The 11,464-nt window shown below is 43.9% G+C and overlaps 1 long non-coding RNA gene across 1 annotated transcript in view; it reads left to right on the plus strand.

Moving 5' to 3' along the window:
* LOC110209052 (uncharacterized) overlaps positions 1-8,710 on the plus strand; it is a 44,535-nt gene extending 35,825 nt beyond the window's left edge. The window contains exon 5 of the long non-coding RNA XR_002324724.2: positions 4,903-8,710. This is a non-coding gene — a long non-coding RNA (uncharacterized LOC110209052). The remainder of the gene's footprint in view (positions 1-4,902) is intronic.
* The last annotated feature ends 2,754 nt before the right edge of the window (positions 8,711-11,464 follow it).

Genomic DNA, 11,464 nt, shown 5'->3' on the forward strand with positions numbered 1-11,464 from the left:
TAGACGGGGCTGCCTCCGGGTCCAAGATGCAAGATACCTAAGAAGGGCTGGTCACAATACATTGGTCTGAATTCTTGCAAATCTAATCAAAGGGCTTTCAAACCGAAAGGGAATGAGGAAGGAGAAAACCCGCCCATCTAAATCCATTCAGCTAAATACTATAGAACAAAGAGTCTTGTTAGAGATGCCTAGAAGACAAAAATCCAAGAAAGAAGCCAGTAATAAAACCAAAGTATGGGTAATGGACAAGACAAATTAGAAATTTTAGAGAAAATTAGAGAAAAATTTCATCTCATAGGTATTACTGGTGGGTGAGATGAGATTCGTGTCTGGACTATGGCTCTGAAAGCGTGGAGGTTAGACTAGGTAACCTGGAGTCCAGGAGACCTGAATTTGAATCCTTCCTCTATCTGCCTCAACTTCCTCATCAGAAAAATGGGAATAATAGTAACACCGATCTCTTGGAGATATTCTGAAGATAAAATGAGATAACAATTGTAAGCTTTAAAGCACTATATAAATTCTAGCTATTTTGATGATAATAATGATGATAAGCCTTCCAGCTATAAAATTCTGTGAGATGGTTCTAGGCCTTAGGTAGGTGTCTTTGGGGATCAGAAAGATCAGGGACTCTTAGCCTGAGGTCTACAGACTGTGAACTTGAGTGAGGAAAAAAAATTATATCTTAATTTCCACTAATCTCTAACTGAAATTTGGTATTTCCTCCAATTATTTGAAAATATTATTCTGAGAAGGGGTCCATAGGTTTCATCAGAGTGCCCAAAAGGGATCCGTGACACACAAAAAGGTTAAGAACCCCTCATTGCCAGTATATGGACTGCAATCCTGCCCCAGGCCTTCCCAGAGCTGGACAGACAACAAGACTGAGGCTCCTCCACTGCTGGCCAGGACCCTGAAGGCGATGCTCTGGGACCAGTGACCACTCATCTACTTTAAAGCCTATATTGTATCAATCTTTCAGGCTAATGCTGGAGAGAGGAATTGCCATCAGGATCCCGGAATCACTGGGCCTGGTTTCACAGATTACAATTTCATCGATTTTTAATTAGAAAGAATAATGGATAGGAGGAAGTAAGCGAAGCTATATTTGCCTATCCCTTGGCTCTGATCCCCTCACAAAATTAAACAGCTGAGCCGATGGTTCAGGAGATAGAAGCTGAGTCTATGTAGATTTCCAGTTAGTTTGATGATGGTGATAGTGGGAGAAGGAAGGAAATGGTCAAGTGAAATGTGGGCAGAATGATGGTCATCAGACACATCAGAGTCAGAGACACGCACACGGACACACCCCCACCCCCTGCCAGGATGATTGCTTATCGATTTTCTCCCTGCCCAGATAGCTGAGACATCCATTCTATATCTGCAGGGTTGTGTTTGTCACAATCACAGTAAACATAAAAGGTCCCAGATTCAAAACTGGGCAGGAACAATTGAGAAACTGAGGCTGGAAATTGTCTTGCCTTTCACCTGAAAGTGACTGACATTAGTCAGCATTTAATAAGTTCATGTTGGGGGCAGCTAGGTGGCACAGTGGATAGAGCTCCAGCCTTGGAGTCAGGAGGACCTGAGTTCAGATGTGACCTCAGACACTTGACACTTACTAGCTTGTGACCCTGGGCAAGTCACTTAACCCCAAATGCCTCACCAAAAAAAAAAAGTGTGTGTGTTGGTTGCTTGAGAGGCAGCAAGGTGGAGTTTTGAGTGGAAAGAGTGTTGGACCCAGGAGGGGGTGGAGGGTGGGGCATGTCAGAAGTCTTAGGTTCCAGTTCTGCCACTTACTAGCTGCATGCCCTTGGGCAAATCATTTCCCTGGGTCTCAGTGTCCTCACCTGTAAAGCAAGTGGGTCGGAGTCAGTGATCTTTCTAAGATCTCTTCTAGCTGAGGCTCTTTCAAGGGCTCAAAACTATTTTCTTAATACTAAGACATTTTCATTTCTAATATGGTAGATCTCAATAGACATAATCCACAAAAGCAGATGCTCTTTGGGGTCCTCAACAAGAGTGCAAAGGAGTCCCAACACCAAAAAGTTTGAGAACTGATGATCTACTCCAACTCCATTTTTACAGATCAGGAAACTGAGGCCCAGAAAAGTGAAGTCATTTAGCATTTAAGAAGGCTTTAATAAGTGCTCACTGTGTGCAGAGAGCACAGTGCTAGGAGCTGGGGGAAATACAAAGTTTAAATGAAATAGAATCCCTAGCCTCACAGGATCAGAGATTTAGAGGTTGAAGGCATCCAAGCAGGGATATAAATATTTAACAACCAGCTCTGAGGTGGGGGGTAAAAATGTACCAGACATCCTTTTATGTTTAGTCTGCATTAGTTACATTTTTCCATCACTTCTTAAGGCTAGACCATCAATAAAACAATAAATCAAGCCCCGATTTGTTGATACAGGACCCCCAAGTTGTAAATGCCAACTTGGCCCTCGGAGCTCATGCCCTGGGCCTCAAACAGGGCTACAGAACCAGATCCCAGAGGGCAGAGAGTGGCAGCCCTGACTTGGGCCCAATCCATAGCCTCAGATGCAGAGCTGATTAACTCTAAAGACTGAGGCCAGGCAGAAGGAGGTTGATTGAGAGAGAGCCGAGGACGGCCGCAAAGGTCTCGCTCAGCCCATGCTAGAGGGCCCCGAGTGACTGAGTGAAAAGGAGGCACTGTGAGGACTCTTCGGGAATCGTTTCTAGGAGACAAGGCTTTGGTGATACATCTCTAGCAAGGCTGGAGCTCCAGTAACACACATGCAGCCCATCCCTCGGGCCGTCCGGACCGAGAATCTGTGAACCACTGGCCCCTTCCACGGCACAAGGAGACGTGCAGGGAGGACTGGAGTAAAGGGTTCGTCATCATTCCATATTAACTTAAGAGAAAACCCTCCTACCTTTCAACCTTAGCACCACAAAGCATCCAAGTTAGGTTGCCAGGGTAACAAGGCATTGGGGAGCCAATGACCAATGAGGTTTATAAGGATAATGGCGACAGCTAGGAAGGGGGGTGGGGCTTGAAGGGCGGGGCATTTTTGTTTTTTATTGCTGTGTTCATTGAATTTGAACTTAATGGCTAGATCTAGGCCAGCATTATTATGATGCCCATTCTACCTGTAGGGGAAATTAAGGCCCACTGAGTCAAAATGACTTGCAAGAAGTAATGAGGCTAGGGCAGTTAGGTGGTACAGTGGATAGAGCTCCAGGCCTGGAGTCAGGAGGATGTGAGTTCAAATCTGGCCACAGACACTTGATATTTAGTAGCTGTGTGACCCTGAGCAAGTCACTTAACCCCAATTGCCAAAGCAAAAAAAAAAAAGGAAAATTTTTCTAAAAAGAGAAGTAATGAGGCTAAGCTCCACCAAAGGCAGAAATTTAAACTGGTGTGGGACCAAGCCCTCATCTTGGGGGAGGCTACTAAATGTAGGGAGAGATTTCTGAGCCAACAGAAAGGTGACATAATGGATCTTTGTAGATTTGCTCTGATTCAGGTTTTTCAGTCACTAATGACACCCAGGAAGGAGCAGAGAAGGTCAGTCAGTCAATGAGCATTTATTAAAGCTAAATTACTATGTGCCAGGCCCTGTGCTAAGCACTTTACTAATATTATCTCATTCGATCCTCACAACAGCCTTGTGAAGTAGGTGCTGTGATTATCCCCATTTTATGGATGAGGAAACTGAGGCAAACAGAGATTAAATGACTTATGTAGGGTCACACAGTTAGTAAGTGTCTGAGGCCAGATTTGAACTCAGGTCTTCCTGACTCCAGGCCTATCCATTTTGTCCCCTAGGTCCTATCCAGGAGAAGGCTTTGGAACAGCAATTGGGCTCAAAACATAGATGGCCCCTTTCTTCCTTCCTTCCTTCACTTCTTTCCTTCCTTCCTTCCTTCCTTCTTCCTTCCTTCCTTCCTTCCTTCCTTCCTTCCTTCCTTCCTTCCTTCCTTCCTTCCTTCCTTCCTTCCCCTTCCTTCCTTCCTTCCTTCCTTCCTTCCTTCCTTCCTTCCTTCCCCACTTCCTTCCCCACTTCCTTCCTTCCATTTCTAGTCACTCAGAGAACATCATTCTTTGTTTTCATGCTGGAAGGGGGAAAAATATTTTTTCCTGGCAGCTTCAGGGTAAAATTTTTCCATTAATCTTCCCTTTTGGAAACTGTGTGCATTTCTTCACCGGGACCAAAAGTAACATAATACCGAACCCAGAGTCTCACACCAACAAGAGTGTAGAAGCCCAGGCATGGGGCTTGTGCCGGGGCCACCAGCCTCCTTGATCCTCACAGAAAGAAGACCCAGGGGCCCGCTGTCCCCATTACATCCTGGAGAATCCCCTCCATGTCCTTTCCCATTCCCTGCCCCCATATGCACCCCCATACAAAATAAATTAATGAAATAAAATGAATTAACAGGACAATCAACAAAATAAATAGTAGAATGAAATTTATTGATAAAATAAATCTCAAAATAAATTAAGTAAAATGCATTTATTAACAGAGTAAAATGAATTTATAAATAAAATAATTAACAAAATAAATGTATTCATAAAATACATTAATTAATCAATTAATTAATTAATTAAATCCAAAATTAACCTTACACCATTCAACCACTCATAGTTAGTCGTTGAGAGAAAAAGCTATGGAGGGAAATCTCGAAATAACACAGGCGTTTGACAAACTCATTAGGTCATATTGTTAAGAACATACCCACATACACGCACATCTGGATATCAAAACAGAAATATAAAGAGGGTGAAATCTGGGGGCTGCCGCTGGGGTTTTGCCCCACCCCCACCCTCCCATACAGCAGGCCAGACTTGCTGTTTCCCAAAGCCCTGATTTGAGCTCAGCAGCCCTGTCTCCTCTCCTTCATGAGCTCATCACCTTCCTCTCCTTTCAGCATCATTGGGTGTCCTTGAAGGTGCAAACCTGAAGCATCTGGAGCCAGATGAATCGTCCAGATGTGCGATGGATCATTCATGCACTTTGTAGCACACCATAAGGCGCAGAAGAGGCCAGCCAATGGAGAGGCATAGACATGTGCCAAAAACGCTTGCCCAGAATTGCTCTGGGATTGACTGGAACGCATTTGAAATGCTCCCAGGGCTTAACAGAAATATGGCTCTGCTGATGAATGGGACAATGGTATGGATGCTGAATAGCTCTTGATTTCTTGGGTTGGCATGTCACAAACGCCTTTATCTCCTTACCTCAGTGCCAGGGGGTCCAATGACAAGATGCTTGGGTTCCAAAGATGCCATCAGTTAATTAGTAAGGTTTCCTATTTCACATCCTACTCTTGCTCTACCATTCGATTCAGGGGACTGGAGGTGTAGAAGAGAAATGACAATAATAATATCTCATGTTTCTATAGCACTTCAAAGTTGGCAGAATATTTCATGTACCACCAGGCAGGGTAAGTGTTAATCTCCATGTTCTAGATGAGAAAACTGAGGCTTAGAAAGGTTACAGACTGGTTTGTGGTCATAGTAAGTTTCTGAGAAAGGATTTGAACCCAGGTCTTCCTTATTCCAATGCCATCATTCTCTCCACCATCCAGCACCTGATGTATTCAGCTTCATACTTACAAGCAAGCCAAGGCTATTGTTAAATTTAGAAACAGAATATTTTCATTCAGAATATTTGTATTTTTAGCAAGTTGTCTCTTCTGATAGAATATAAGCTTCTTAAGGGCAAGGACTTTCATTTTTGTCTTTTTATGCCACATTCAATCAATCAATAAACATTTATCAAATACCTATTATGTGTCAGGTACTACACTATGCTAAATGCTAGGGATACAAAGATGAAGTTAAACCATCCCTGCCTTCAAGGAGCTTACATTCTATCAGGCAAGACAATATATACAAAAAAAAAATTCAAGGTCTTTTTTTTAAGCATGGGCATATAGGGGGATCAGGAAGGCCCTCAGGTAGATGGTAGCATTTGAACTCTGATTTGAAGGGAGGTAAGGATCCCAAGAGGCAGAGGTGACGAGGGAGAGAGAAAAAGAGAGATAGACAAAGAGACAGAGACAGTGACAGCAGTGACAGAGAGAGAAAGAGGGAGGGAAGGAGGGGGGAAGAGAGAGAGAGAGAGAGAGAGAGAATGATGGAAGATTGAAATCAAAGCAAGAAAGCCAACTGAGCCAGAATGTGTGAAGGGGAGTAAGGTGTAAGCAGTGTGATCAGCTAGGCAAAGTAGGTTGGTACCTGGTCATGAAGGGCTTTCAATGCCAAGCAAAGGAGTTTGCATTTGGTGGCAGAAGTAATAGGGATATGAATGAGAGTAAGTAAAAGGAATGAGTCCTAATAGGAAGCTGCAGGAGCTTGCTGAACAGCTTCGGGACATGGTCAGTCTGGTGCCTTAGGAACTCTCACTTTGGCAGCTCTCAGGAGATGGGATTGGAGAGGGGAGACACCCGATATAAGGAGACCAGGGGGGAAGCCGATGCAGTTGTCCCAGTGAGAGCTGATGAGTTCCGGAGCTAGGAGGGGGTGGAGAAAAGGAGAAAGATGGCTCACTTTACTCCACTGGGATTACTCCAGGAAGGTATGAGGTTAATACCCATCTAGTGTATTCACTACCTGAAAGCCAACAAAGGCCATTGTTAAATTTAGGAATTTTGTCCAAGGTAGGAACTAATAGCAAGTTGTCTCCCTTGATAGACTATAAGTTCCTTGAGGGCAGGAACCATTTTATTTTTGTCTTTGTAACCCCAGCATATTCACCTGCACATAGTAGGTGCTTAATAAATTCTCGTTGATAGATTGACTGCCATAGATGTGCTGTGATGCCATAGATGTACATGGTAGCGCTAAGGGCGGGTATACCAGCACATGTCATCTACAGGCAGGCCCGTGGTGTTGGAATCTGTAAGACACGCTGGTCTTCATCTGTGAACCAGGATCAGGTGAAGGCAGAGACACTGCCAGGTGCACCCAAGTATTTCAGGCCCCCAGTCCATGCTTCTCCCTGTTCCTGATCCCCATATCGAGCCCTGCTCTACTCCAGTCACTGAGGCTGAATGAATCTTAGCACTTCTGCTGGCCTCCTATCTCTGACCTCTGGGGGTGCTGATTTCAGCTGAATCCTTGCTTTCTTCCCTCCTGTGTGGACTGCTTGCCTCCTACACCAGCTCCACCCAGATGCCTACATTCCATTTCCAGGTAACCTGGCTCCAATTCCCCACTGCTCTCTTGGATGGTTTCATTGGCACTTGACCCTGACCCAGCAAGAGACCCTTAGCAAGAGGGCCTTAAGCACTTGGCACCAGGGCACAGCTGGCAAGGAGCTATTTACAGAGGTGGGGCTGACATGTCAGGGTTTGTTTTCCTTCAGTTGATCCAGGACAGCCACCCTTATAGAGGCAGGGAAGGAAAAGATGTTGATATGAGCTACAGAAGGGGCAATGGGGGCAGATGAAGGCCCCCTATCAATGGGGGAGTCCCTGCCTAAGATCTGAATCCCTCTGCAAATTTGCCCTATTGTGGCCAAGATTATTTACCACCCCTATTCTACCTTGGTGAAACCACCTCATTGAATACTTAACCAATCAGTCAAGAGTCATTTATTAAGCATTTGCTATGTGCCAGGCTCTGTGCTAGGACCTTTATATGCTAAAAAAGGCAAAAACAGAGTCTCAGCCCTCCAGGAACTCACAGTTCTAATGGGGGAGCCAATATGCAAAGAACTGTGTTCATACAAGATATACAAGTGAAAATGGAAAAAGGTAATCCCAGAGGCAAGGCACTTGTTCAGGGTAGACTGGGAGCTGGACCAGGAAAGATGGGATTTGAGCTAGTTCTGGTAGCCACATTTTAGGAAGTACAAACTGGCCAGTGTCCAGAGAAGGGCATCTAGCATGGTGAGAAGACTGGAGATCATGACCTATGAAAACCAGATGAAGAAACTAGGATTATTTAGCCTAGAGAAGAGAAAAATTAGACAGAGCATTATGGCTATCATCAGATATTCAAAGGACAGTGACATGGAAAAGGGGTTAGGTTTTTTCCCCTTGGCTCCAAAGGACAATAGCAGTAGAAATGGGTGGACATCACAGAGAGGTGGGAAAATAGAGACAAGTGTGGGGTGAGCAACTGGACCCACAATTCCACTGGACCAAAAAACTCCCGGATGAGGAATCTCCTTCAACAATGTAAGTCATCATCTTCTCTGCAATTTATAGTCTTAAAGAGTTAAATGAGAGATTAAATGACTTGGCCAGAGTTACACACCATAAAGCAATAAGGATAAAAATTAGCACCATCTAAAAGTGGAAAAAGCTATCTTGGGAAGAGTTGGATATCCCCTCACCAACGGTCTCCAGTTGGAGGCTCTATGACCACTGGTAAGGTTTCAGAGAGGGGATTTCTATTCAGGACCATGCCATTGGGCAACTGGCTTCTGAGATTCTTTCCAACCCAGAGATCCTGTGATTCTGTTTGCCTGGTGACTAAGCAGGACTCCAAGCTTAATTTCATTTCCACAATGTCATCCCCAAATAGGTTTGTTTGCTCCTTTCCTGGCTTAGAAGTATCCCTCTTGTTCTCAGAGCTGGGTCTCATCTAGACGCATCTTCCCAGTATTTTTATTTCTGTTTGTACTGCTTCTGGGAAGCTGTAAAAAATGACAACCCAGGTGTTTTATATGGTGATAAATTGTTTTGTTTTGTTTTTAAAATAAATTCTGCTGTTCTGATTTTGAAATCCTCAGTCTGGGCTGTGGTTAGCTCCACCCAAATGTTATTTTGAAGCTAGGGAATTTGAATTTCTGTAGAAATTCTGGCAGCCAATATACCCACAACACACACACACACACACACACACACACATTCCCTCCTTTTGATAAAACTCTCCCAAAGGAAGTTAGCTAGACTAGAAGACTTCTGGAAATATGGAATTTGGAATTGGGACAGGGGAAGAAGAGAGAGAGAAGCAGAGATCCAGCACCACAGAGCAATGTTGTAAGATCATGTGATCATAGATTTAGAGGTAGAAGGAACCTCAGAGAGTCACTGTGTTCCCCTCATTTTCCAGTTGAGAAAACTGAGGCCCAGTTAAACAACTTGGGTAGAATCATAAAGCTAATAAGTCTGAGGCAGGAATTGAACCTGGGTCTTTCTAACTCTAAACCTATGTACTTTTGTAGTGTAGTGGATAGCACTGGACTTGGTACTCTAGATTACTAGACCCCTGGGAATAAAAAAAATGGGTCTTCCTATCTTTTGTACTTTTGGTTTATTTTTCCTTTCTTTGATCTCCTCTCCTATTGTGGAATCTTTCCAGTTTACAACACTATGGGCATTTATTAATATAACAAGCCTTTTATGAAGCAATGCCTTCTGGGTATTCTTTTCTCATCTTTTGAGTTTCCATATTAACTTTCAACTACATTTTATCTTTCACACCTTTCTTCATTTTGAGGGCAAAAGTACACCATCTATCTTTACTGCTTGCTTTTCAACAGCTACACACCTCCCACATCCTGGGTGACCTGAACAGAGAACATTGACCCTGGGCCATTTGTCAGGAAAGGAACCCCATTCCTAAGCTCCTTTTGTAAATGGGCACCGACTCCTGAAAATTGGGATACAGGAGAAATGTAGAAGGTTATCATTCTTGTTCTGTTTAATGTCTTTTTTTTCATACATTAAAAGTCTATGAAATGGCAAATGTCAACTTTCAAGAATTTAGGAGGAGTATTTTTCCTGTTTTGTAGCTAAAGCTTTTTCTTCTGGACAGCTAGGTGGCTCAGTGGATAGAGCTCTGAACCTGGAGTCAGGAAGACCTGTGTTCAAATCCAGCCTCAGCCACTTATTGGCCTTGTGACTTTGGGCACGTCACTTAACCTCTGTCTGCCTCAGTTTCCTCAACTGTAAAATGGAAATCAAAATAGTACCTCCTCCCCCCAGGGTTATTGTGTAATCAAATGAGAAAATATTTGTAAAGTGCTTACTTAGCACAGCACCGGGCCCATAGTAGGTGCTTAATAAGTGCTTCCCTCCCCCTTGATGTAGTGCGATTGGATCAGGCCACTTCACCCAGGGAAGGAGGGAGATTGCACACCTAGAGGTTGCCTGGAGCAGTTATATGAATTGTCGATGGTCATGTATGTCATAGATTGAAACAGCTATAGTGACCAAAAAATATCCATGAGTATAATCCCTAATAGTAGTGAAATTCCACCGTTGCTGTGTTTGGCCTTATTTACCTCCTCGAAGACTGGTGTACATTTAAGAAACACCATTACCTTTGACTGCCGTTGCCCAGTTATGTCTGACTCTTCGTGACCCCGTGGACCATATCACCCCAATGCTGTCCATGGGGCTTTCTGGCAGAGATACTACAGGGGTTTGCCATTTCCTTCTCCAGCTCATTTGGCAGATGAAGAAACTGAGGCAAACAGGGTGAAGTGACTTGCCCAGAGTCACACAGCTAGTTAGTGTCTGAGACTGGATTTGAACTCAGATCTTCCTAACTCCAGGCCTAGTGCTCTATCCATGTTTATTATGCACCATTATGTGCTAGGCACTGAGCTAAGCACTGGGTATACAATTAATAAAAAGAAAGACAGCATCTGCCCTCAAGAGCTTACAATGTAGTTGGGAGTGGGAAGACAGAGAGACAGAGACAGAGAGACAGAGAACACACAAAAGGAAACAGGAAGGGGGCAGGGAGGTTGAAGAAACAGGGCATGAAGAATCACCCATTCTGGGGACATTTTGTTCTGTGAAATTGAAACCAGGTGGGGCAGCTGATACAAGGTGGAGTGAGCTGAGTCCAATTTCTGCCCTCTATAAAGGAAGGCATTGGGTGAAGCTTGGTACTGTGCCATCCAGCCCTCCAGTCAGAAGGGAAAGGAGGCCAAGGGAGGTGGTGCAATCAAAGCTTGGTGGTGAGGTTAGAAGTGATAAACTTAACCTGGAAGGGGCATCTTGATGTGAACTTGAAACCAGACTGGGCAGCCCCACCTCCAGTTTCTATGATGCTCACTTAAATAGGTCCAATTTGTGTTGGGATCTCTGAGTTCAAATTCCACATCAGATACTTACTAGCTGTGAGACCCTGGACAAATATAATCTTTCAGTGCCTCAGTTTCCTCAAATGCAAAATGAGGCAGTTGGACACAATGCCCTCTGAAGCCCCTTTCAGGACTAAATCTGTAATCCCATGATTCTAGGCACTGAATAGGAGACAGAAAGGAGGAAGAAATTATTCCAGATCTTCTAACCCTTTGCCCCTTCTTAAGTCCTAAGAGAAACCACTCCCATATATAAAGGATATGACTTCTCTCAAGGCCTGGACTGAAGCCCAATTTACTATGCCTTGGGGCTGAGAATGGAACACCTTGACAGTAAGCCAATGTGTACTGAGTATCCTAGGGTGAATTTCCTGATATTTCTAAGGGTTTACATCCTGCTCTTCATAATTTATTTGAAATGTTTTGTTCTTTAACACTGG

This window comes from Phascolarctos cinereus, unplaced genomic scaffold (genome assembly GCF_003287225.1).
Source record: "Phascolarctos cinereus isolate Bilbo 61053 unplaced genomic scaffold, phaCin_HiC Scaffold_1;HRSCAF=81, whole genome shotgun sequence".
In the NCBI taxonomy this organism is placed as follows: domain Eukaryota; kingdom Metazoa; phylum Chordata; class Mammalia; order Diprotodontia; family Phascolarctidae; genus Phascolarctos; species Phascolarctos cinereus.